The sequence below is a fragment of the Diplotaxodon limnothrissa genome, linkage group LG7, assembly GCF_057381915.1.
Source record: "Diplotaxodon limnothrissa isolate DT_005_m linkage group LG7, D_limnothrissa_male_GT1.1, whole genome shotgun sequence".
Lineage (NCBI taxonomy): Eukaryota > Metazoa > Chordata > Actinopteri > Cichliformes > Cichlidae > Diplotaxodon > Diplotaxodon limnothrissa.
This window is the reverse complement of record NC_140602.1, coordinates 1973636-2000729: the sequence shown is the minus strand read 5'-3', so window position 1 is coordinate 2000729 and position 27094 is coordinate 1973636.

Genomic DNA, 27094 nt, shown 5'->3' with positions numbered 1-27094 from the left:
TCACCCTAGGCGGTTGTTTGAGCTGAATCCCAGGCTCCTGCTGGAGCTGTGAGTGCTGGCTGCGTGTTTGCTGCCTCCCTGTTGAAGAGGGAGCGGCGCTGGCGGAATGTGACGAGGGAGGACTCTGCTGTGGCTGCTCCTGCTGTGATGTGGAAATGCTGGGTGAGTCAGGTGGCACGATAATAATCCCTAACATCTTGTAAAAGGCTTGTGCAGGCGTGAGCTGATTGCTTGCAGGCTCGTAGTAATCCTCCCGGGACCGGCTGGAGCGTTTTCTGCGAGACCTGGGCGTCCGCGGGGAGGAAGCAGACGAGTGGGCCGAAGGGTAGGCTGCCAGCGAGGAACGGCAGCACGGAGGCCCTCCAAGCGCTAGCCGAGTCCCGTCAAAACGGGAGCTGCGCTTCCACGGTGAGTCCGCTGGATCCATTACTGGTCGCTAGTGATGTGTCCTGTGTGTCGAAGCTTCGAATCGCGCGTCGGGTAATCGCGGGGGCGTTTTTCTGAAGCGCGTATCGAGGCTTGCGTTGATTACGTATGCAGTGACGTTCGAGGCCTCGCGGGCAGTCCGTACCACGTGACTGATTCGGGAACTGGTTCACCGGTTCGCGCCAGATTCGAAATAAAATGGGCAGCAAAACACAGCTGATTCCCTCATCACATCGTGTTGTGGAATTGGATTACGTACGTGTTACATAGCTACTGGAGTACTGGACACAAATTTCTTTATCCAAACTTGTATAAACTTGCTGTGGTTTTTCTTGCAACCCCTGCTTCATCTGTGCCCTGTGAGAGGATATTTTCAAAAGCAGGAGAAATCCTCTCAAAAAAGAGGAACCGTCTTCAGCCCAGCACTGTGGGAAAGCTGCTATTTTTGAATAAAAACAAATGAAAACTTTTCCCTAGTGTCATGAGCACTGTTATACAAGCACATTCACATCACAACTCCCTCCCTTTTTGTTTCCATGTACATTCCTGTGTTAAGCTGCCAATTTATTATACACAAATATTAATTAAATTAATATAAAATTAGTATAATATTAAATATAACTAATATTTAGAGTTCAGTTATTGGTGTCATGAACAATAGTAATTCCTTTATTCATTCAACTTGAAGTGCCACACACTAGTTTGTGTCATTATTGAGATGTACATAAGAATGATTACGCAGTTACACAATCATCCCAAAAACTGTGTACTGATAGTTTCCACTTTCTCTTTTGTATCAGACATACTGAGACAATATTCGGGATAAATAACCATGAAAAACAATTTATTTATTCGGTTTAGCGGTTTACACATCACATCATTATAATTATTGAGCCCATTTCACTTGAATTGTCCACTTGATGGCGCAGTAGAGCAAATGAATCATCACAATGCTTCGAACCATGAGTCGACCAGTTGGATGGGAAGCTTCAGTTCATCATGAGGCTTCATCTCACCATCACTACTGGTCGCGTCGTTCTGTCAAGGCTCTGTGTGCGGGCAGGCAGAGATGAGGATCCAAATGCAGGACTCGGAAAATGGAATGTAACTCAAAAAACCTCAGCTTTATTGCTGGCAGGAAAACAAACATAAAGTGAGGACGGAACACTGAGACCAAGAACACACAGGCATAAACTGATGGTACGACGCGACACTGAGAATGGGAAAACACAGGGCTTATATACACAGGGTAGTAACGGGGAAATCGGCAACAGGAGGGAGACACAGCTGGGAGAGATCAGGGCTAACGAGACAGGGGGAACAAAGCTGCACATACTAACATCAGACAGGAACAAGAACCTTCAAAGTAAAACAGGAAACAAAACACACTTTACTAAGACACAGACTAGACAGAGACAGACTTGACACTGACCAAAGGCTACTAAATGATAATCATAATCACAACAGTATCAGATCATAAATCATAATATAGAAAAACACCAAGATAACTGAAAAACCAAGTACCAGAGAAACATAAAGGAAAATCCATGATGCAAAAGTACCAAAACATAATGAACTCAAAATACTGGGTCCAACGGACCCAGAACCGTGACAGTTTCCAGTCGTTTCTGAACAGTTCAATTCAATTCAATTCAATTTTATTTATATAGCGCCAAATCACAACATAAGTCGCCTCAAGGCGCTTCATAGATACAGAGAAAAACCCAACAATCATATGACCCCCTATGAGCAAGCACTTTGGCGACAGTGGGAAGGAAAAACTCCCTTTTAACAGGAAGAAACCTCCGGCAGAACCAGGCTCAGGGAGGGGCGGCCATCTGCTGCGACCGGTTGGGGTGAGAGAAGGAAGACAGGATAAAGACATGCTGTGGAAGAGAGACAGAGGTTAATAACAGATATGATTCAATGCAGAGAGGTCTGTTAACACATAGTGAGTGAGAAAGGTGACTGGAAAGGAAAAACTCAATGCATCATGGGAATCCCCCGGCAGCCTACGTCTATTGCAGCATAACTAAGGGAGGATCCAGGGTCACCTGGTCCAGCCCTAACTATATGCTTTAGCAAAAAGGAAAGTTTGAAGCCTAATCTTGAAAGTAGAGATAGTGTCTGTCTCCCGAATCCAAACTGGAAGCTGGTTCCACAGAAGAGGGGCCTGAAAACTGAAGGCTCTCCCTCCCATTCTACTTTTAAATACTCTAGGAACAACAAGTAGGCCTGCAGTGTGAGAGCGAAGTGCTCTAATAGGGTGATATGGTACTACAAGGTCATTAAGATAAGATGGGGCCTGATTATTTAAGACCTTGTATGTGAGGAGCAGGATTTTGAATTCAATTCTGGATTTAACAGGAAGCCAAAACAGGAGAAATATGCTCTCTCTTTCTAGTCCCTGTCAGGACTCTTGCTGCAGCATTTTGGATTAGCTGAAGGCTTTTCAGCGAGTTTTTTGGACATCCTGATAATAATGAATTACAGTAGTCCAGCCTGGAAGTAATAAATGCATGAACTAGTTTTTCAGCGTCACTCTGAGACAGGATATTTCTAATTTTAGAGATGTTGCGCAAATGGAAGAAAGCAATCTTACATATTTGTTTAATATGTGCGTTGAAGGACATGTCCTGGTCAAAAATGACTCCAAGGTTCCTCACAGCGTTACTGGAGGCCAAGGTAATGCCATCCAGAGTAAGAATCTGGTTAGATACCATATTTCTAAGATTTTCAGGGCCGAGTACAATAACCTCAGTTTTATCTGAATTAAGAAGCAGAAAGTTAGCGGCCATCCAGGTCTTTATGTCTTTAAGACATTCCTGCAGTTTAACTAATTGGTGTGTGTTATCTGGCTTCATGGACAGATAGAGCTGGGTGTCATCTGCATAGCAGTGTAAATGTATGCTATGTCTTCTAATGATGCTGCCTAAGGGAAGCATGTATAATGTAAACAGAATTGGTCCTAGCACTGAACCCTGTGGAACTCCATAATTAACCTCAGTGTGTGAAGAGGACTCTCCATTTACATGCACAAACTGGAGTCTATTAGATAGATATGATACAAACCACTGCAGCTGTTCATCCACACGGAGGCTACGTCCACACGTACCCGGGTATTTTTGAAAACGCAGATCTTTCTATGCGTTTGCACCTTTCGTCCACACGTAAACGGCGTTTTTGGATTTTTAAAAACTCCGGCCAGGGTGGATATTTTTGAAAACTCCGTTTTTGCATTTACATGTGGACTAGAAAAACGCAGAAAACGCAGCGTCAAAGGTGTTTTTGACATCACACTGTGCGCCACGTTATTGTTTCGGTGAAATGAATTTCTACAATACTGTTACTGTTAATTCTACTCTCTGCAGTGTTTAAATGCTTACATATACACACAGTTACTGTCCCTCCACACATACGACTCGGTTCTGCTTCTATGCCCCAGCTTTGTTTACTTTTTCCCACCGAGGCTTCTAGACTTCTGATTGGCCAACATTTCTGCACGGTTAGGAATCTAGCGCCACCTGCTGCTTTGGCATGTTCATAGCAGCGTTTTCCTTCATTTCTGCCTTTACGTGTGGACGGGATTATTTTTTAAAAGGAAAACGGAAAATCTCCGTTTTCAAAAATACCCGTGTACGCGTGGACGTAGCCTGAAACGACTGAAAATGCTTCTTGTATTGCGCATGCGTGAAACATAAGACGATTCGAGAATGTCGAGGAAAAGCACCGAGTTTGTTGAATGGACTAACAATGAGGTGGAGTTGTTGCTGCGAGTAACACAAAAGTACAAAGTTGCAAAAGCGAGTGAGAATTAAAGAATTTGAAGAAGAGTTATCTGGAGCACGTGCAGAATGATAGTAATCTTTCAAAATTGAGAGCAAACAACTGCTGCACGATGCCGTCCACCATCTAGGTTGAATTGGTCACATGACTGCATCACTGGTGACAGGCAGGATGATACTTTTACTTTTGATGCCGGGCTTTCATGAATGAGGACATTTGTTTTGCGAGCATGTCGGTTTATCCCCAAGTACATATGAGTGAATGTTTGGAGGCCCAGGTTTCCCTTTCAGATATGCAAATGTCATCATGTGTGTTAACCAGCATGCTTTGTTCTTTGTGACATTTCTGATCTCGCAGCATAAAAGCAACCTGACGAGTACACACAGAGGCAGAGAAGGAGAGCACAGGTGGAGAACTCCAGCAACCACTTGTCAGTCTGCTTCAACCACAGTGACAAGACTATTAGGTCAACAAATAAAGAAATAAATGAAGCCCCGAACAGAACAGCGTAGCAAAAGATCGCACAAATGTGTGTCAAGACGTGAGCCCCTTCATCTCTTCAGTGTTTTCTTCTCCAACTTGTCACCACATCTTCTAGTTGTAAACAGTTTAGTTATTGAGCGAGCGCCCACACCGTTGAGACAGTGTTTAAAATTATGATAGTAGAGAAAAGAAAGAACAGAGCGAACCAACCTGCATATCCTGAAATAATGACTGCAAAAGCCGACATTATCTTTTCCCTGAATTTATCTTTGTCCTGTGTCAGTCTGCAGCCCGGCTCAGCCTGTATGAGATGGCAGCAGAGACTCTCCTGCTGCTGCGTGAGGATGAAAATGAACCAAACAGAAAGACCCGTGTGACTAACAAACGTAAACAGAAATACTTCCCAGTACGACACGAAAGCCCATTAAGGTCTCCTCACTTAATTCATTAGGCTTTGAAATGGCGTTGCTTACTATTAATGACTTTATTATAGCAAAATGAATAAAAGAATTGTTGGAAAAATAGAATTGTTACCTCGCTGAGAGGAAAATCATATCCTTGTGAGCGTTAAACAATCACCGTAGCAACATGTGATGCCAATATGTAAGTGGCATTTTTCAATTAATGGTCACATGTGATTAGTTCTCTTTAAGCTAATTGCCGTCTATTTTTAGTGTTATTCAAACTGTGCTAGTGTGTGCAGAGAGGGGAAGATGTTTAACCAGGCAAAGTGGGTCAGTCTCTCTGTTCTTGTTCAGCATTAGGGATGGGTACCGGTGTGGTTCTGTCATAAACGGTAGTAACCAGACCGAAAAGCAGCGCACATTTCGGTGCTTTATTTCCTGAGCTGTGATACACTTTCTTCTTCCTTACATTTGTATTGGCGGTTGGCAAACAACTGAAAGGTGCATTACTGCCACCAACTGGTATGGAATGATACACTTTAGATTCTAGCCAATCATTTTACGTTTCCGAGGATAGTAGGCGGGCCCAGGTACGTACGTTCTTTTAGAGCAGAGCTACAGATTAAAAATGCCCAAGGAGGACCGGTCAAAGTCTGGCTGTACTTCACAGCAAAAGATGCAAACTCAGCAGCAACAAGTGCTTTAAGCTGATACTGTGATACTGTCAAAGGAGGTAACACCTCAAATCCGATGAAACACCTGGCGACGCATAGCGTTTTTTTTTTAAGCTGAGAAATGCGCCGTATTTGATAGCTTGCTGCGAGACCTCACACCGAGCGCATCTACTGCGGGTGTGGTGCCTGTTATCGGACCCGGAGTTAGCAACATCCCCCAAGAACCTGAAGAGGAGAGTCCTGGCTGAAGGAAACGGCTTCCAGGGCCTAATCCGTGGATCGGCTTCCTCCGAGGCGTGGGCGTCTATCAGCAGAGATTGTCCCTTAATCTGTAACACAGTCAAATATATTCTCAAGTAACATTCAAGCATGCCATTCAGCGTGTTAGTACGAGCTCGGGAGCAGCTTGGGAGAACAAGAAAACAGAGACTGCTTCAGGTTGTCTTCCCAAATCGACTCAACTTTATTCTCAAGTACAACAGTTTATATAGAGGGAAAAATTCATGAGTCAGCAGATTCTCAGTTTAAACCAGTACAGACCAAGATAAGGGAGCGTCTTCCTGCCCTTGGGTGAAGAAGCACCCTTTGTATAGTTTATCAGTTCAGCTACAATTATGATTATCTCAGCGACATATTTTCAAGGCACGAAATAAAGAGTTCTTTCATTAGTGAATTCTGAAACAAACCATTTGGCCTTCAACAGGCGTCTCCTAAGAGATTTAGAAACTAATGTAGCTGAGGGAGTGATCTCTGTGGTATTTCAACCTTGTACCAGCCTGTGATTCTCACACATCAATTCTTGGGTCAAAGAGAAAAATAACTAAAACAAAGGGGCCTTATTGAATGACAGAGTTTTCCTGTATAATGTCACTATAAAACAATATCCAGTAAATGCTCCCATGGTACTAAAATACCTAACACTGGCCCCTAGCCCTGCCAGTGTAGCAGAAATGATGAGGATGATGATGCAGCAGCAGCCGTTCTTCTCTGCGTGAGTAGCTTAATGTTGTTCGTGTGTAATTTACGTTGAGTAGGCTAACCACGTTATTACATTAATGCACGTAAGGTGAACTAGCAAACATCATCATAGCTACATGCGGCTGTCCTCTTGTTTGATGGCAGATACTCCCTTCACCCTGGCCAAAAAGGCTAAAATGACCAAAGAAAAAGTGGAAAACAGCTGAACGTGAGAGGTTTTTGGACCAATTTTGTGTTCTCCATTCGTTAAGCACCGGTTTGAGCACCGTTTAAACACCGGCACCATTTCAAAAGTACCGGTTTGGCACCGGTATCGGATAAAACCTAAACGATACCCATCCCTATTCAGCATATTACAAATAATGGAAATACAACAAAGTTACACATAAGATGACAGAAGTGACGAGGAATGAAGGGTCGCACTAATAGAAAGAGTGATGCAGAAATGTTCTGACACCGGTGAGGACCAAAAATGGGAAAGATAAATGTGCTTTAAAGTTATTACTGGGGTTACGATCACACCCTTTGATTTGCCATCACGCTAGTTCAAGAATAATGATGAAGAAATAAATAAACGGTGGAAAATGTGATCAGACAGCTGCTGAGAGAGCAGGAGCACGCCCTCTGTGTACACTGGTGATCAGGCTGGATGGATGAAAAGTTCGTTATCTTGTGTGGAGCAACATCATCCGCTTATTTACAAATGTGCTATTTAAACACGGAGGTGGTGGCAGAGTTTAGTTTAGTGACTGACATTTTCATTTGTTTAATCTTTGAGGTTTTTCATCAGGTGAACGCTACATCACATTTCATGCAGGTTTTCTGTTTGTTGCTATGTTTTGCAGGTCTCTGCACGACATGGATGAAAATGCGCCGCTAACTAAGATGAAAAAAGAATCAGTAAAGGGGTCGTACGTGTGGCAAACGCGTGCATATCGTTAAAAGTGTCACCATGTTTTTGTTTCCTGGGAACAGCGTGAGCACAGCAGCTTGTTTAGGTACAGACTTCTCGCTTATATGGAGACAAAAACGAGTTTAAATTGAACTTCTCCAACTGCAGAGATGAACGTTCCTGTTTCTGCACTGTCTGTTTGTTTTATTAAGGGGAAGGGTCCTGGCTAGACCCCCCATGCTAAAACCAAGAAACCCTGGAATGGCGCGGCTACGTCTGCAGCCTGTCTGCAGCAGAATTTCACTACATGTTGTACTCTGTATAATTGTGTATGTGACAAATAAAGGTTGTTTGTTTTGTTTTTGGCCCTGCGTTAAACTGTAAACATGGTATTTTGTGGGAAGGTTCAATTAACTTGCTTAAGAATAGCAATAGAAGCTGCATTCACTACTGCAACCACCTCTGAATTGCACAGTTAACCTGATAATGGCATGGGGTGACTTAATATTTAATGGCCAAACAGAAAGAGAGGAAAAAAAGGAATGATAAGAAGTGTATCCTTATCTTAAAGACTTTGCCTGAATGGATAAACACAAAGCACCCACAAGCAGAGTTCAATAATTAGATCAATTAAGCCAGTGGGTAATCAGATGCAGGAGGAACTGATTCACAAAAGCTTCTTTTCACCGTGTGAAATCAAGGACCAAGTGAACCTGCAGTTGGCATTGTGCTGATCGAAGGGCAGCTTAATATGGAATTATTTGCGTGTGGGTAATGCACAAACATTAACATACTGTCTCAGAACCTGGGAAGTACTTAGCAGGAGACAAGTAAAACCTTGTTTGTCTGGTGAGAAAATTTCAGCTAAAAGCCTTGACAAGACATTAGGCTCTATGCACTGATTATCACCCTCTGAGAAAGTCAATCAAGCCTTTCATTTACACCCATTTCCTGCTCTTACCAAGGTAGCAAAGCCTATCGCTGTAATAACACAGCTGTCCGTCTCTCGCGCTGTATCCATCTCTATCCATTTGGCCTCTGTGGCTGAATTTTCTCTCTTTATAGCCACATTAAACAGACATGTCATCTGATTTTAGGGATACACGCACACTTACGGAGACATAAGCGCACCGAGGCCTCATTAAGGTATTTAAGAAAAAGAAATGTCTGTCTGTGAGCAGCTTGAGGCTGATACGGAGCTGTCTACCAGGACGAGGGCTGAATAACAGTCGGTACTGTTCCAGACAATAACCTAACCGGGTTTTCTTTTTAAATCTCCTCGTGACACTTACATAAGTATGACAACACTTTCCTTTTGGAAACAAGATACCCACTTACACAAAGTGTGACTTATATAATATGCTGTTTGCTATGACTGGGTGTTATTCCATGGCATCTTCCACTTACAGGCATTCTGTTGCCTTTTGATCTCTCTGAAGATTGAAAGAATGAGCTGAGCGGGATCTCTCCATGGTACTGAACTATTTCCAGCTGAACAGCTGCCCTCAGGCCATGACAACCAAAGCTATGCACCAACCATATGAGGCAGTACTATCCATGCCACAGTAATATTGGCTGGACCAAGAGAGCACAGTCTGAGTAGATTCTTACAAATGTACATTTTAAGACAATGAACAAGTTTTTGGGTTTTTTTTTTCATATTTTGCTGCGATATATTTGAAAAATGATTGTTGAAATCTCAAATTAATCAACAGTTTTTTTAAATAAAAACTTTTGAGTAGGGAGCATGTTTTGATTTATTTATTTATTTGCCTGTTTGGTTTTTGCTTTTGTTGCATTACAAGATGACGTCAAAGACCTGCTGGGGACATCGGGCTGTAGCAGATCAGAGATGTAGGCTGGTGCCAGTCCGTGCACAGCTCTGTAGGTCAAGACCAGGATCTTAAAACTGACTCTAAATTTAACAGGAAGCCAGTGTAGCTGAGATAACAACGGTGTCACATGTGAGTACTCGCAGGATTTAGTCAACAGCGTAGCTGCAGCGTTTTGCACAACCTGCAGACGATCCAGAGAACCTTTGCTTAGACACATAAACAGCAAATTACAATAATCCAAGCATGAAGAAATAAATGCACGTATAGCAATCTCCAGTTCAGAGCGAGATAACATCGGGCTCAGCTTAGCCACATTTCTGAAATGATAAAAACAAGACCGAACCAGAGATTTCACATTGAATGTGAGAGTCGGGTCAAAGGTGACACCTAAATTCCTGATAGAGGATTTAACACAAAGTGAGAGAGGACCGAGGGCTTTCACTATCTGCGATAAAAACCTATCAGGGGCGCATACGAGGACTTCAGTTTTCACCTCGTTGAGTTGGAGGAAATTTGCAGCCATCCAACGTTTGATCGAATCAATCTAAGCAATCATTCAGACGCTGAAGCTTAGATAAATCCTCAGGCATAAAAGAAACGTACAACTGAATATCATCAGCATAACAGTGATAAGAAATGTCCTCAAAAGAGCCCATTATATGCTGGAGGGGGAGAAGACATATTAAAAACAATAAAGGCCCCAAAACTGACCCTTGAGGGACACCATAAGTAAGGGAGGTAGAGGATGACCTAAAATCGGAGACTGCCACAGAAAAGGATCGGTGATGGAGATAAGAGGACCACTCTAATGCAGTTCCAGATACACCAACACAATTTTTCAGCCTTTCAATGAGGACGTGATGGTCAGCTGTGTCGGAAGCTGATGTGAGGTCCAACATGAGTAGAACAGAGCATTTTCCTGCATCATTATCCATCAAGATATCACTTGAGACCCTAAGAAGAGCTGTCTCCGTCGAGTGAAACCGACGCAAACCGGACTGAAACTTATCGTAAATGCCGTGTTTATCAGGAGCTGCCATAAGCTGCTGAGCCACAACCTTTTCTAAAAGCTTAGCGATTAACGGTAACTTAGAGATAGGTCTAAACGTGGGAGAATAGCAGCGTTTTTAAAGTAAACCGGAACTATACCAGATGCCAGTGAAGAGTTGATTAAAGTGAGCACACATGGGCCAATAGACTGGAAGACATTTTTGAACAATGATGCAGGTACAATGTCAAGTGAACAGGAGGATGCTTTCACTGAATTCACTAATTTTACCAGCTCAGGTAGTGAAACAGGAGAGAAAGTATCCAAGATAGCGGGTCAACATGGGGTAGAGATCGAGATAACAGGTGCTGAGTGTGTAAAATTCATTCTCACGTTATGAATCTTTGCAAGCAGAAAAGAGAGAAAATTTTCACAGTCATTAGAAAAAATCGGGGCCGCAGGCAGAGCAGGAGTAACAATGTCACCAATGACATTAACCTCCTAGGACCTGGCGTCCACATATGTGAACATCACATTTTGGGTTGTCTAGACCAAAATACTCATTTTTGCTCTACAAGGACCTGATATCCACTTACGAGGACGTTATGCTGCCATATGTGGATCTCATTTTTCTCAGAAAAAAAATCAGGTAAAAAAAATAAATCTGGTAATTCTTTGTTTTTATATTCATCGGGTCCCAATCAGCCCAAATATCAAAGAGAAATTAAAAATGCTGCTGTGGAAGAATTCGGGTCTTAGGAGGTTAAACTGAAACTTTTTATTCAAACCATTACGAGAATCACGCTGCACGAGAGCTTCAGCTTCCATTTCTGTCTCCTTTGCTCACACAGTGTAATGCAGAGGTGGAGCTGAGTCCCTACAAGCCTGTTTAGATTTGGCACAGTTTACACACAGCTTTTGTTTTTTAGTGAAGTTGAGCATAACCATGTATGCAACTGTGAAACTGAAAATAAACTGAGACTATACAGATTGCCTCATTGGTTTCAGTGTGGGGTTAATGAAGGTTTAGAAGGAAGAATCCCACTGACACCCGATTTTAGCATCGTGTCTCTGCTGCAGCTCACATGCAGCGAATATCTCCAACCACTTTTAGCAATGTCAGTTTATTTTTTATTGCACACAAATAGTGTAAATATATTACATGCACATTGGAAGTTCATACGCTGTGCAAAATAATCAGAGTTTACATTTCATGAAGACTTCTCAGTTCTTACTTTTCACCAACACTATTGCATGTTTTTATTACAAGACCATTTATACACATGCAAAGATAAAAATGGAGTTCCTTTGCATGCTGCATAGTAGTTTTGTGTTAGCGAGGATTTTTGTAAGATACTCCCACTGTTGTGCTCTAGATGTTTACAAAAGTTTGATTTTAGCAAAGACTTCGACGCCCCATCTAGACGTTCTAATCAACACACATTTGTTTAGTGGGATATTAGTTACATAATAACATTATGACAGTATTAAACATGCAAACTAAACTTATTTGTAGGGGCAGAAACAGTACAGTTACACAAAATGTTGAAGCATGTAGACAGGAAAAACCCACAGCAGTACTTGTTTTTCAGCTGACATGATTCACATCCACAGTGGGAGGCAAGTTTCATTTCACACTGAATTAGGAGGAGGAGTGCACAAGAGTCCAAGCCTCTGTCCATGTGTGTGTAACCGGTGTGATTCTGCGTTGTGTCTGATAAAAAAGGTAAAAGAAAGAAAGACCTCCAAGTAAATAATTTGCCCACTCCAGCTCCTCTCCCACAGGGGAATTGTAGAAAAAGGGTGGCATTTATTTTTACATTAAACATAAAATATGCATTTACACGTAACATATTTGACATAAGATAAAACAAAAACAACATGAAATCTGACATACCTGATAAAAAAGGTAAAAGAAAGAAAGACCTCCAAGTAAATAATTTGCCCACTCCAGCTCCTCTCCCACAGGGGAATTGTAGAAAAAGGGTGGCATTTATTTTTACATTAAACATAAAATATGCATTTACACGTAACATATTTGACATAAGATAAAACAAAAACAACATGAAATCTGACATACCTGATAAAAAAGGTAAAAGAAAGAAAGACCTCCAAGTAAATAATTTGCCCACTCCAGCTCCTACGACCAAATACAGACAGTGGGGAAGAGGATTAGCTCAACCCACCACAGCTCCCAAGCTAGCAAGGAATACATATTCATGCTATCATTTATGGCGCCTAAAACACATTTATGACACACACATACTACACACTTATAACATCTTACAAAAACAGGTTCAATAATGACAATAACTGAATTAAAATCGCAATCATAAACATCAGGGTGGTTAAATATGAATTATGTGTGCTTTAAGGTGCTGGAAAGAAATGACACCCACCTCTCCCACAGGGGAATTGTAGAAAAAGGGGAGAGGCAAAAGGGGTACACTGTATTTATAGTATTGCACCAAAGAAGAAGAAAAGAATGAGGAGGGGCTCTAACTGATAATGAACACAACTACAGGCTTGGAGGTCCTAAAAGTCAGGTATAAAAGGAGAAGTTTGGGGGTTTAGAACACATTTTGTGTAATTATAACAATGTTATTTATGACTCTGTTACATTCACCCCCCAAGAATTACACAAAATCCTAAAGGGTACACCAAAAAAAAAATATAAACCCACAATAACAGATACAGTGGCCTCAAACAAATTCACATCGCATATACAATGAATTAGATCAGCAACATAGCTTCCTCCAAGGAGGATAAGAGACCTGAGACCTGCTCGGCGCCTAGCAAGATCCCAGGACTTTCTATAGACAAAATGAGGTGCCATTTACACCACACAAAACAGGCCATAATATCTATGGGCGTCACTATCAGACTGCACAGACTGACAAAATACAATGAACTCTGTGCCTGTATTATTCTTTTCCAAAAACAATAGCAATGAAAAACATACAGAAATAAGCAAATTCACACATCAATAACCGCTGCTTGAACAGGTTCAACACCAAGGAGTGTTTCAAGTTGAGCCATTGATTCAATCAAGCGACGAACTGGTTTAATGATTCTACCAAAACGTGTGGTAAGTCCTTGATCCACGTCCACATTTTTGGGTTCAAGAGAATGAAAAGTGTGGGACGGGAAAGCAGCAGGGGAGCCTGGGGAGGCTCCATCACCAGCCAGCCCACCAAGATCAGAAACACCCATTATGGGAGGGGTCCCATGAACGCCATCTTCGACCGGGTCAGCGGCAGATTGCTGATGGATCCATGATAGTGTGCAGTCATCACACTCGCCAATGCTGGAGACGGAATCCACAGTCCAGGTGGCAGGAGGTACAGCTCCTGTGCCCCCAAAAGATGTCACAGACCCATCCAGGTCAGACTCAGCGGGGCCACTGACAACGCTCACAGCAGGATGTGCAGCATCGTCATTCAGTGTTGTGTCCAAGGGCAAAAAGTTAACCTGAAGGAGCAGGTTGCGATGCACCACACGCTCATGACCTTCTTTGTCTCTGATACGGCAGATGTGAAGAGCAGGATCCAAGTCAACTACCGTGTACACAACAGGTTCCCATTTGTCAGAGAGCTTCCTTTTTCCTCTGACTCCCTTGTTTGCCAACAACACCTGGTCCCCTAGTGAAAGAGGCAGACCCTTCACTTTTCTGTTGTACTGGTCAGACTGGTGTCTCTGCTCCATTGTGCTGTGTTCCTGGGCTCGGAGCATGGCAGAGCGCAGGTCATCCATCAGTGACTTGACATAGGTATCATAGTCACAAATGGTGTCATCATGAAGGACATCCCGAAACATGAGGTCAACTGGCAACCTTGGCACCCTCCCAAACATCAGGTAGAATGGCGCAAAGCCGGTGGTCTCGTGTGCCGTACAGTTGTACACAAACGTCATGGACTGTATCATCTGCGGCCATTTCTGCTTACATCTGGGGGGGAGGGACCGTAACATGTTTCCAAGGGTGCGATTAAATCTCTCTGTGGTACCATTACCCATGGGGTGGTATGGTGAAGTGTGGGATTTGGCAACGCCACCCAAAACCAGAAGCTCTGCAAGCAGCTCACTCTCAAAACTAGCTCCCTGGTCAGAGTGAATGCGCTGAGGGAAGCCATACACACAGAAGAATCCATCCCAGAGCTTTTTAGCGACTCTCTTAGCTGTCTGATCCTGGCATTGGAATGCATGTGCTAATTTTGTGAAGTGGTCAGTAATCACAAGGACATCCACAGACTTGTTGTTGCTGTCCTCAGCTGACCAGAAGTCAATGCACACAAGTTCCAGTGGAGCACAGGTCTTAATGCTTTCCAACGGGGCCCTAGCTGCTGGCTCTGGGGTCTTGCTGAGAACACACCTGCGGCAATTTCTCACATGACCGCGCACATCCTTCTCCATATCATACCAGAAAAAACGCTGACGAGCCAAGGAGAGTGTGCGAGGTTGACCTTGATGACCAGCATTGTCGTGTATGCCAGACAGCACCACTTGTTTTAGGGAGTCAGGTACCACAAACTGGAATCTCTTGTGTTTGGTCAGTGGGTCCCTCACGACTCTGTAGAGGACACCATTGAGGAATGTGAGCTTATCCCATTGTTTCAGGAGCCGCAACGTATGTTGGTTCTCATGACAGCGCTCACGTCTGGAGGGTCTGCGCTTACGCTCAACATAGCGGGCTACTCTGGAGATCACAGGATCCCCTGTTTGATGAGACAGGAGATCAGCACGGGACAGCACATGAGTAACATCACAGTCAGGTGGACTGATGGAGGTTAGGTGACCAGCGTGGGATGTTGCACGCTGGCGAGAAGCAGACTCCCACTCACAGAGCGAAGACATGAGAGAAGACACGTCATCAGTTGACAGAGACACATCAAGCACAGCAGAGGGTGGAGCACTGCGTATCGATTGAGGTTGACAGGTCAAACGGAAGGCATCTTGGACACTGGCATCTTTCACACCACTGACTTGCTCTAGCAGCTCAAAGTAGGGCTCCGACAGGAGCCGCTGGGCCAACGGCCTCACAAACGGTTCCCTGCTCAGGGTGTCTGCCACAATGTTCAGCTTTCCAGGAACATATTTGATCTCAAAGCAGTATGGTGCAAGCTTAGAGACCCAACGCTGTTCACAGGCATCCAGCTTTGGCTTAGTCAGAATGTATGTGAGAGGATTGTTATCAGTCCAGACAGTGAACCGATGACCCTTGAGCCAGTGGCTGAACTTATCGCACACAGCCCACTTCAGAGCCAAAAATTCGAGCCGGTGTGCTGGGTATTTGGCCTGACTGCGGCTGAGAGACTTACTAGCAAAGGCTATAGGTCTTGCTCTCTCCTCACCAGCTGGCACCTGGGATAAGACAGCACCCAGCCCATCCATGGAAGCATCAGTTGAAAGGATGAATGGCCTCTCAAAATCAGGATGTGCCAGCACCGCACAGCTGAGGAGTGCACCTTTGAGTCCCTCAAATGCTTTCTCACAAGCAGGAGTCCAATCTTGAGGGGTGAGCTTGCGAAAAGTTCCAGGTTTCCGACTCCCATGGCAGCCTTTAGTCCTCTTCTGACCGGCAGTTAGAGCAAAGAGTGGCTTCGCAATACGAGAGCACCCTGGAATAAAATGCTGGTAAAACATCACCATGCCAAGGAAGGATCTCACTTTCCTCTGAGAAGGGGTGCAACCATCACCATCCATAAGGTCAGTCTTCTGAAAATTGGCGATAACCCTCACTTTATCCTGATCAACCGAGACACCACCAGCATCCACGACATGACCCAAAAACCTCACAGAGCGTCTGAGAAAGTGACATTTTTTCTGCGCCAGCTTCAGATTGCTGGTCCTCAGGCGAGAGAAAACAATCTCAAGACGTCTTAGGGCCTCCTCTTCTGAAGGCGCAAACACCAGCAGGTCATCAAGATAACACAGGAGGCTGGAAAAGTTCAAATCACCAAAGATGCTGAGCATCATCCGCATGAAAGATGCTGGGCTGTTGCATAGACCCTGGGGAAGTCTGTTGTACTCATACAGGCCAAGAGGTGTAGTGAAAGCAGTGTACCGTCTGTCAGACTCATGGAGGGGAACGTTGTAGAACCCAGATGTGAGGTCCATGGTGCTGAAGAAAGCATTCCCACCAAGGGCAGCAAGACAGTCAGCCTGATGGGGCAGTGGGTGAGCATCCTTAATGGTTTTGGCATTGAGCCAGCGGAAGTCAGTGCATATCCTCAAGTCACCTGACTTCTTCCAAACCATTACCAGTGGCGAGGCGTATTCGCTGGTGGACTTACTGATGATGCCTTTCATCTCCATGTCTGACAGCACCTCTCGCAACTTGTGATAGTGAGCCGGGGGTACTCTGCGATAGGGAAGCCTGAAAGTTGTCACTAGTGACAGCCTGGGTTGGGCATCTTTCTTTGCCTTTAGACAACAATTCTGATGGCAAAAGAGCCAAACGGGACAGGCCAAAAAAAAAAAAAAAAAAAAAAAAAAAAAGGGAAGCCTGAAAGGGCGGTCGTCAGTGAGGTGGATACGATGGACAAAGTCTTTCACCTCACCACAGTCCAGTTTGTCTCTAGAGAACACATCTTGGTAAGTCAACACAAGCTCCACCAATTTCCTCTTCCACCCATCTGACACTTCACAGCCCTCAATATCAATGTCAGCCAACCCAGCATCTTTGAGTAGCTGTGCAGAGTCAGGCACAGAGTCTGATGAGGGGGGAAAACTGGTATGCTGGTCAGTCAGAGTCTCGCAGAGACCTTGAGTGATGGGCAGGTCCTCCACAGCAATACAAGGAAAGACATCCGCAATCTTAGCATTGCGACGAAGTGTCACAGGGCTCTCTGTTGGGTTAAGGACTTTCATAGGGACCCAACGATCTCCCCACATGGGTGTTATAATGCGCCCCACCATTATGTTCTTTGGAGTGGAACGGGCTGACGTGGGTTCCACAACGACAGTACTTCCTGGAGACACGAGGGCAGAAGGTGGCAGCTTTCCCCAAACTACATATTCTTTTTGTGGCAGGAGAGTGACACTCTTCCGCAACCTGACTGTACCTACTTTATCTGGCAACACAGGAGCAGACCACCGTGAGATACAGCTCAGCAACTGCAGGAAGTCTTCACAATCAGTGCCAGTGTAATTGGAGTTAATAAGCTCCCAGTACTTTGTATCAGCCTTCATCTTCTGAATGATGGGCCGGATCACATTGCTCCCCACGATGAGCTCATCTTTTTGCCCAGGAACCACAAATGTTGGTACAAGAAACCTAGTCCCATATACTTCAATGTCCAAATCATAGATGCATTTCGGTTGTGTGAGAAGGCCACCGCAACCAACCAGCACCACATTTTCAGGGATATGCTGCGGAATCAGAGCAACACCAGCGGCTCTTAGCTTGCTATCAGCCTCTTCACTTAGTGTGCATGACATACTTCCTGAATCAAGCATGCTTGTCAGGGAACACCGGCCACTGACCGACACTGGAGTGTAAAACAACTCACTAGCCCTGCCAACTCTTTGTGAACCCATAATAACAGTCTTCTCATCAGAGAGGCTACTACAGCAGTTAACATATATGGCTTCTGGGTCTGTTGCATTTCTGAGGGTTTCATCAACACTGCCCATGCTACCCCTCTCGTTACATGGGCTGGCTAGTTTAAAGCAGCATCGGTGGGAGGAGGGACTGAAACGCTTGGTTTCTGGTGCAACTGTGGGCATTCACGCCTCATGTGTCCAGGGTCAAAGCAGCTGTGGCATAGCTTGTACAGCCTACAATGCACATGGGTTGTGTGTTCATGTGAGCCACACACTCTGCACGAAGCACGATGAGCATGGCGGTGCCCATGGGAATGACCTGTGGGTTGTGGGCACCTAGGACCAGTGGCTAGTGATGCAGTGCACATGGACAGAACCTTGTCAAACAGTGCTACCATCTGTTGAACACCTGGCTCAGCTGGAGGAGGGCCAGAAACTGGCAAAGATGGGGGCATGACATGTAGAGTCAAAGGAGGACAAGCAGAGGGCTGCTGCACACTTACCATGCCATCAGAAGAGAGAGGCTGACATGTGGCTGCAGAGGGAACAGAGGGCATAGGATACGAGGCTGGCTCATGTGTTACTGGGACTGCTTGAGCACCGCTGGAGTGGGGCTGGCTGTTAACAGCGACAGGGCTCTGATGCGGGATGGACAGACTTGCTGTATTATGAGACAAAACACTAGACTGTCTCATTTTCCTCACATAGTTGTCCAGACGGCTCTGAACCTCAGCTGCAGTCCACTCCTCAGGGGCCTTCAGTTGAAAAGACAACGTAAGACTGTGGTCAGGACAGTGATTAATGAACATCGAAACAACCTCACTACTGGGGTCCTCTACCATCTTGCCGCGCCTGCGGAGACACTCATCAGCAGCATCAATAGACTTGTTCAACCGGATCCAGTAATCCATGGCGTTCTCACCTGGACGTGGCACAGTACTGTAGAAATCTTTCATGGGCAAGCTGGAATATGTCAAGTCGCTGAAGTTAGACCTCAGTATGTCAAACACAGCAGTAATAGGATCATTCCGATTCAACTCAGGGCGGCAACGAAGTGACACCTTTACCACATCTCTGGCTTTGCCAGTTAGTCTAGACATTAATATGGCAAACATTTCTTCATCTGTGTCACAGCTGATTCTGTGCAGATAACATCTCATCATGTCCTCCCATTCACCGATGGGAAATAGATCTGTGTTGTCACCCTTGAAGTATGGTGGAGCTTTGGTGTCTGACTGAACAACAACCTTCAGCTGGGACTGGTCATTGCAGCTCGAGGGCACATTCTGGGGAGACTGTGGCTGGGTGGGGGCTGGCTGGTGCATAGAGTTAAGAGAGGATGTGATATTTTCCCCAATTTGCTTTGCTAAGTCAGTGATCAAGCTGCTCAACATGTCACTAGTGACAGCCTGGGTGTGTGTTTGGCGTTCGCAAGCAGCTGGTGTGGAGCTAGCTGCTGGCATTAATGGTGAGTGCATCACTGGCTGGTCTACAGTGTGGGCACCAATACCCGGGACTACTGGCCTACCCCTCCCAAAAAACTTTGGAGCAATCTGATGACCCCTCCCCAAACCAAAGGTCATATTACTCCCCGCAGAGAACAGATCAGGCAAATCGCTATCCACAGTTTCCTCACTTAACATGTTGGCCCAAGTGAGATATCACTGTTCAACAGCAAAAAAAACGAGCCTAACCCCTACACACAATTATGCAAAACTTCACAAAACAATGAAATGTGGGGAGAAGAAAAAAAACATCAAAGAATCAAAACACCATAGAAAATAAAATGTTGTTTTCTCCTCTCAATTAAAACAGGCTGTAAAAGCCAATATCAATAGAGAAAAAAAATTACAATCCGTGCCTGTATAATTTGAGGCAACAATATGAAACAGTGACAGAAATGATCACCTACGTATTTGCCCTTTAAGTTCACACGTGACAGAGATGCCTGCAAGCCAAATTACGGGGCATCGATCACACATGCGATATAAAAACCTGTGAGTCAAAGCGCAGGGCAAAGGATTCTGGCACACAGCTGCAGAGAGGAGGCGGGAAAACAGCGGCAGCAGAAGGAGGAGGGGTGGATCGCGGATTGGCGATGTGACGGGTCAGCGGCACCAAGTGTAACCGGTGTGATTCTGCGTTGTGTCTGATAAAAAAGGTAAAAGAAAGAAAGACCTCCAAGTAAATAATTTGCCCACTCCAGCTCCTCTCCCACAGGGGAATTGTAGAAAAAGGGGCGGCATTTATTTTTACATTAAACATAAAATATGCATTTACACGTAACATATTTGACATAAGATAAAACAAAAACAACATGAAATCTGACATACCTGATAAAAAAGGTAAAAGAAAGAAAGACCTCCAAGTAAATAATTTGCCCACTCCAGCTCCTAGACCAAATACAAACAGTGGGGAAGAGGGTTAGCTCAACCCACCACAGCTCCCAAGCTAGCAAGGAATACATATTCATGCTAGCATTTATGGCGCCTAAAACACATTTATGACACACACATACTACACACTTATAACATCTTACAAAAACAGGCTCAATAATGACAATAACTGAACTAACATCGCAATCATAAACATCAGGGTGGCTAAATATGAATTATGTGTGCTTTAAGGTGCTGGAAAGAAATGACACCCACCTCTCCCACAGGGGAATTGTAGAAAAAGGGGAGAGGCAAAAGGGGTACACTGTATTTATAGTATTGCACCAAAGAAGAAGAAAAGAATGAGGAGGGGCTCTAACTGATAATGAACACAACTACAGGCTTGGAGGTCCTAAAAGTCAGGTATAAAAGGAGAAGTTTGGGGGTTTAGAACACATTTTGTGTAATTATAACAATGTTATTTATGACTCTGTTACATGTGTCTGTGCACGAGCACGTGTTCATGTGCGTCTGAGAGTTTGAAACAAAGTGTGTGACGCAGTGAGGACAACTCAGCGTGCTGGCAGGAATTTTTAACCACAATGTTTAATTGCAAAACCATTAGAAAGTCTACATGCTCCATCCTGTCAGGCATCCTTCCACCCCCTTTCGTTTTAATCAAAGGCATATTATCACAATGTATGCTTCATTTATATAATTAAAGTTAATATTACATGATAACGCATTTCATCTTTTCACAGGAAAAAAACACACCCACGTTGGCATTTTAGGCAAGACTTGCAGAACTGGTGTATCATTATATTATTGAGGCTAAACTGAGTTTCAGTGAAATTAGAAAGAGCTGCACTTGATATAAAATGGAATTAGAGCACAAATGGGTAAAATAACAAGTTCTGCTGTGAAGAATGAGCTAGAACATGTGACATTAAAGGAGAATGAAACACAGTCAGAAGTGATCTCTGTGTAAAACTCCATCAACTATAATCAACGGTAAAGAAAACACATAAAAACAATATTTAATATTTTACCTAAAAAAATATTGCGATGCCCTCTCATATTGAATATTTCAAGTCGGTTTTACTCAACAGTGATGTTATGTGGCAATAACCGTACAATGAAGTGCACTTCTCCATCACTGAAAAAAGACAAAACCAATGAGTGCCTCAGAAACAGGAATTTCCACTAATGGAGTGTTTTCATTTTCATCAAGAACCGTATTCGTGAAGCACTTCTTTGATTTTCACCCTGGATGTTAACTGCTACAGCAACGGCTTCCACAAGTTGTTCCACTCTCCCCTTTTCGGTCTGCCACTCCTACCTTTCGAGCTTTTCTTGTCTGGGCAGGTTTTCTTGGAATTGGATGGATGATAGACGGATGGATGGATGGATGGATGGATGGATGGATGGATGAATAGATAGATGGATGGATGGATGATAGACGGATGGATGGATGGACAAGAATCCACACAGCTGTTTTGTTATATGTATGCTGCTCATAATGTATGAAGGAAACTAATGACTAGTATTTATCTCTGTTTGAAACAGTTATATTTATTTTTATCATTATCAGGGCCCATTAAGCCACAAAAAAGGGAAAAAAGGAAGAAAGGCCTGGAGTTTCTCTTGTGGTTTCTTCCTTTCAGAAGGGTGGGAAGTGTTGAAAGCAGCTCAGCATTCAGACCTTTTTCAAATCCAGGAGGCAGGATGATTGGATAAGTATTCACTGCACATCGTTATCCCTGAATGGCCTCATCTACCTTTGCTCTCAGTACTCTGTGCTCACTTACCAGTCTCCATGCACAGAGTCTCTAATGGATGCAGGAGACTCAGTGAAGAGAAGGAGTAGCTCATGTGGGTGAGGACAGTTTTGAAATTGGACCTAAATGAATGTTAAATATAGCCATATGTTACAGCCCACTGTCACACACTGGCATGATGGCACAAAGATTCCCAGGAAACATTCCAGCTCTCATTTCCCTCTATCATTCTCTTGGTTTCGCTTGTCCCTGCTGCATCACTTTTCACACAGACATCCATTTAACTGATGCACAGTGCAACAGGGAAATAAATTAAATGCTCAAAAATCACCAGAAATAATACGCAGATTTGTTGTTACACTATCTCTTACCGTACATTACCAAATCTCCATTTGCACTATTTGCCCATTTGCACTACTCTGCCTGGTTTGCACTCAATGTCATTTACTCATTATATTGTATATTGTATAGCTTTCTTGTTATATGTAAAAATTGTATTGTATTTATTTATTTAAATTTTACTTTTTAATTATTTTACTTGCATTTTTAATCACTCTTATATTTAAATGTTCATTTGCTATTTTATCTAGGGATTGAGAGTAACGTAGTTTCTATTCTCTGTATGTCCTGTACATGTGGCAGAATTGACAATAAAGCTGACTTTGACTTTGACTTTGAGATTTAGTTATGCAGAACTAGTGAAAATAAAATGAAGATGAATTATTGGAGACACGGATGGAGAGATAAAAGACACAGAAGAAAGGACAAGTGTGCATGTGTGTGTTTGTGGGGGCATGTAACTATGTGTGAGAGAATAGATTTGGGGGCCATATGGACTGTGACTTCCGCAGAGCCCAGCCGGAGGTGTCCATGGAGCTGTCTAGCAGTGCGTTAATCTGGCAGGTTTTAATGGCAGAGGCAGGCAACAAGCAACAGCTCCGCACTCCCACATCAGTGCAGGCCTCTCCAGCAGCTAAATGGACCGTGGCTATGAGCTAGAAGAGCCTCTGTGTTTGTGTGCATTTGTTTTTGTACATGTATTCCTTTACTTACAGTATTAACACCCCCCTTAACCCCCAAATAATAAGGCGAGGAGAATGTTATGCAGTGAAATCATTTTGCCGATCCCTGCGAAAGCCTCTCTTTTTCACAGGGCTGCTTTTTAGGTCAAGATTTGTTGTTACCGTCACGGTTAGAATTGATGGTTTTAGTTAGAATAATCATTAGGTTGGCTGTGGCTGCTCCTCGGTTTCCCTGCAAGTGACAATAAAATAAACAACACGGGACTCTGATGTTTCAGTGTTCCCACTGGCCGTGCAGAATCATAAACTTCCTATTGCCCTAACTAAGTCATAAAGTCACTAACTCTTTGATGCCACAGATAAAATAATAATAGACTCAAAATAAACTCTCTGCTCCTCTTGATGGAGTAGATGAATAGCCTTGCACAAAAACAACTATTATCCAGAAAGTTTGGGCAATTTGAATGGCTATAATGGAAAATGGATTCTTTTTCTGGGCCTATAGCATCAGTTCCCTTTGTTTATGTGCACATATGTGAAAATGTTGGAGTCGTGTTTTTATGGAAAACAACACATTGGACCCTATTAGTTGATCACCTCTGCTATAATTTAGGGTGAAAAGGGTTTTGGGTGAAATATAAAATGAGGATCGTGATGAATGAAGGTCCTTAAGAGCAGGTGTAAGCAGGTGTACGTGTGTACGCCACTTCCAAACCCACTTAAAGGAATAGGAAATATGAAGAGGTACTTATATTATCACTTCTGTGACATGTGCATGCACACACACAGCGCAAACACCCAGCAGACTTTAAGTGCTTCCATTATTTCTGAGAAAAGTTCCATTTCGAGCTAACCTGCTGAGGTAATCATAACTACAATGGAAAACAATATTAAGAATGTGCAAGAACAGTGCAAAGCAAAAACATTTTTTCAATTACAGAGCTTATCACCCCTCTGTGGAGTAGGGCCACTGCCAAGCAGAGACAATAGCCATACAATGCATTTTCATTCACAGCCGTTTGCCTCCAGAGCACACCTTCTCCAAACAACAGGCTGCCAATGATGGAAAACATTCTCTAATTAGTGTTTCCCTAATTTCCCTTTGTTCATTGATTGGCCATTGTACTTAATACAATGGTGGAAATTATACGTGTCCACAGTCAGTGTCAAACAGCTTCCATAAATTTTTGTGTCAATCCACATAATCTTGTTTCCCGTCTATGTTTATGATAGCATTACTCAGCATAGCTCGGGAATCAACATCAATTAAATGTTTCTACAGGAAAATCATCTGACGAATCCCATCTGATACTCTCAAAACATATTTAATTAGTCTGATACTAAATGTGCTAAATATTTGCAGATAAAGAATCCTCGCTGCAAAAGTTTTGCAGTTGTACTATCTTTCTAATCTAATCAGTAGACTTGTGTAATGGCTTAAGTCGGTTTGTCTTGCTCTGTTTTCTGTGACCAGAAATGTCCTTATCAAACTTGACTGAAGGGTTCAGTTTCTGTGCTCCAGAAGTTCTTTGATCAGACTGATTGGATGCATTTCAGTGATGCACGAGATACTCAGACCCAGAGGAATATGCATCATATGTCACTGGAGCCATTTACAAGTATGCAGATGATGTTGTGATCACAAAAATGATACTGTCCAAACAAGCTGGCTTAATAATATTGGGCTTAATGCAAAGCCACACGTTAGCACTTTGGACCAAGAGGAGGTTGGGATAACCTTTTCCACTGCACCGAGGCAACTAAAGGTCTGTCTTTGAAAATTGCCACCACAGATGATGTCGATGTATGTGGTAGACATGTTCATCACCAATAAATCAGAATTATTTATTATACACTCAAGGTAAAGAACAGTATGTGAGCCAACTGTCCAAATGTCACTGGATAAAATCATAGGTCTAAATTGTGAAGGTGGATTTCCTCTGATACTCCTACAATGAAATTGCCGTGAAATTACTGAAAATTACTGAAACTCGAGGCCCTTTCAAGAAATATGTGAAAGAGCAGTGAGGGCGGTTTCCACAGGTCTTCATTTAGACGATACTGACTGAGGCCTCTGCTGCAGGTTTGTGCTCAGTCATAGCCAGGTTTCACAGTCCTGTTTAGCATTTCTGCTTCAAGCAGGTAGGTTCTGGTGCTGGTTGTGAAACCTGCGCAGAGCATTAAAAGAGCTAGTCAAGCTGACATCGGAGGGATCCGAGCATCACACTTTCTTTAATTTCGTTCGGTTTTTTTGGCTTTTTTTCTAAAGTTCACGTTCGCAGGTTCACTTCTTACAGCAGTACAACCGTATGTCTACAGAAGAATTTCTGCCAGCTGGAAATGCCAGGCACTTTTCTGAAGTGGGAGAACTGTTCTTTCAGTTCTTCTCATGTGGAATATCCACACCACCTGACTCTGCCTGACGCCGGCTTATCTGGTACACTCAGAGTCTCTTGTTAATAATAATAATAATAATAATAATAATAATAATAATAATAATAATAATAATAATGGAGACACTCTCCTATGTGGCAAACCAAACTGTCTTGGGTTACTTGGGTTTCACTGACGATCATCAATAAGAGATGCTGACTTTTAGCGGAGGGGATTTTATTCCTTCAAATATATTTCCTCCTTCTGGCTCGAAGTCATTTCAGCGCCTCAGTTCTTAGAGACAGTACCGAGAGGTCTCAGATCATCAACGCCTTTCTACACAAGCCACCAGCAGTGAAAATCTGTGAAATTACTGAAAGCACTACTCATGTCCATTACTATATGATAATAATAGTAATAATTCATGACTAAGATTTTAAAGCACAGAGCACTTTAATAAATCTATCACTTCCCGCCAGAGTTAGATGTCACCACAAAGTGCATTATTTCATAATTAATGGGAAGAAGAAAGCATTAGAGAAATTATTATATTGCACACTTATCTGTCCAAATATTGTGGCTCTAGTCTAAATGCTAAGGCTACGTAGGTCTGTGTTTGTTTCCTGGATCTTTGAACAGCAGTTTGCTGTAATGACAGGAACCTTGTCCTTACGTAACAATATTGTTTCATTTCTTTTTTCCATTTTTGAACTACTACAATGAACAAAATATGGATTTTAGGTTTACGCTGTGATCAGACTCTTTAATAATAGCACTATAAACTGACTCTCTGCCTGTGCAATAGAATTAATGATAATGTCTTTGGAGACTGGATGTAGAATAAAAGCATGAGAAATCAAAAGGACCGATTTTTAAAAGAATAAATTGTGGAAAACGTAGAACATATTAGGAAATAAAGGAAACACAAGCTAAAAAGCCTACATTGGAGCCGTGTGACAGGACACACAAACACACACACAGAGTATCTCCAGTATGAAGAGTTGACAGCACCAGGCCCCGACATGATTCAGGCCTACTGGCTGAAGAAGCTGACTGACCTCCACGAGCACCTGGCAGCACAAATGAACCAGCTGCTGGTTGACGAGAGACACCCAGAATGGCTAACCGAAGGCCGGACAGTCCTGATCCTCAAGGACCCCAAGAAGGGACCGGTCCCCTCCAACTACGAACAATAACCTGCCTCAGGACCACGTGGAAGCTCCTGTCAGGCATCATAGCGTCTAAGATGAACAGGCACATGGCTCAATACATGAGTGGGGCGCAGACAGGGATGGGCAAGAATACCAGGGGCGCAAAACACCAGCTACTGGCAGACCAAGCAGTCATGATAACGCAGGTACAGTAAATATCATTTTAAAAAACGATTATGTGGGTTTGCATAAATGTGAAGCAGCAGCTGAAAGGTTATTAAGCTGTTTTTATTATGTCACATGTTACTTCATATAGGTGATCTTTAGGATGTTTAATTTTAAGTGCACAACATTTTGTTTTTATTAACACGGGATGAGCTATTATTA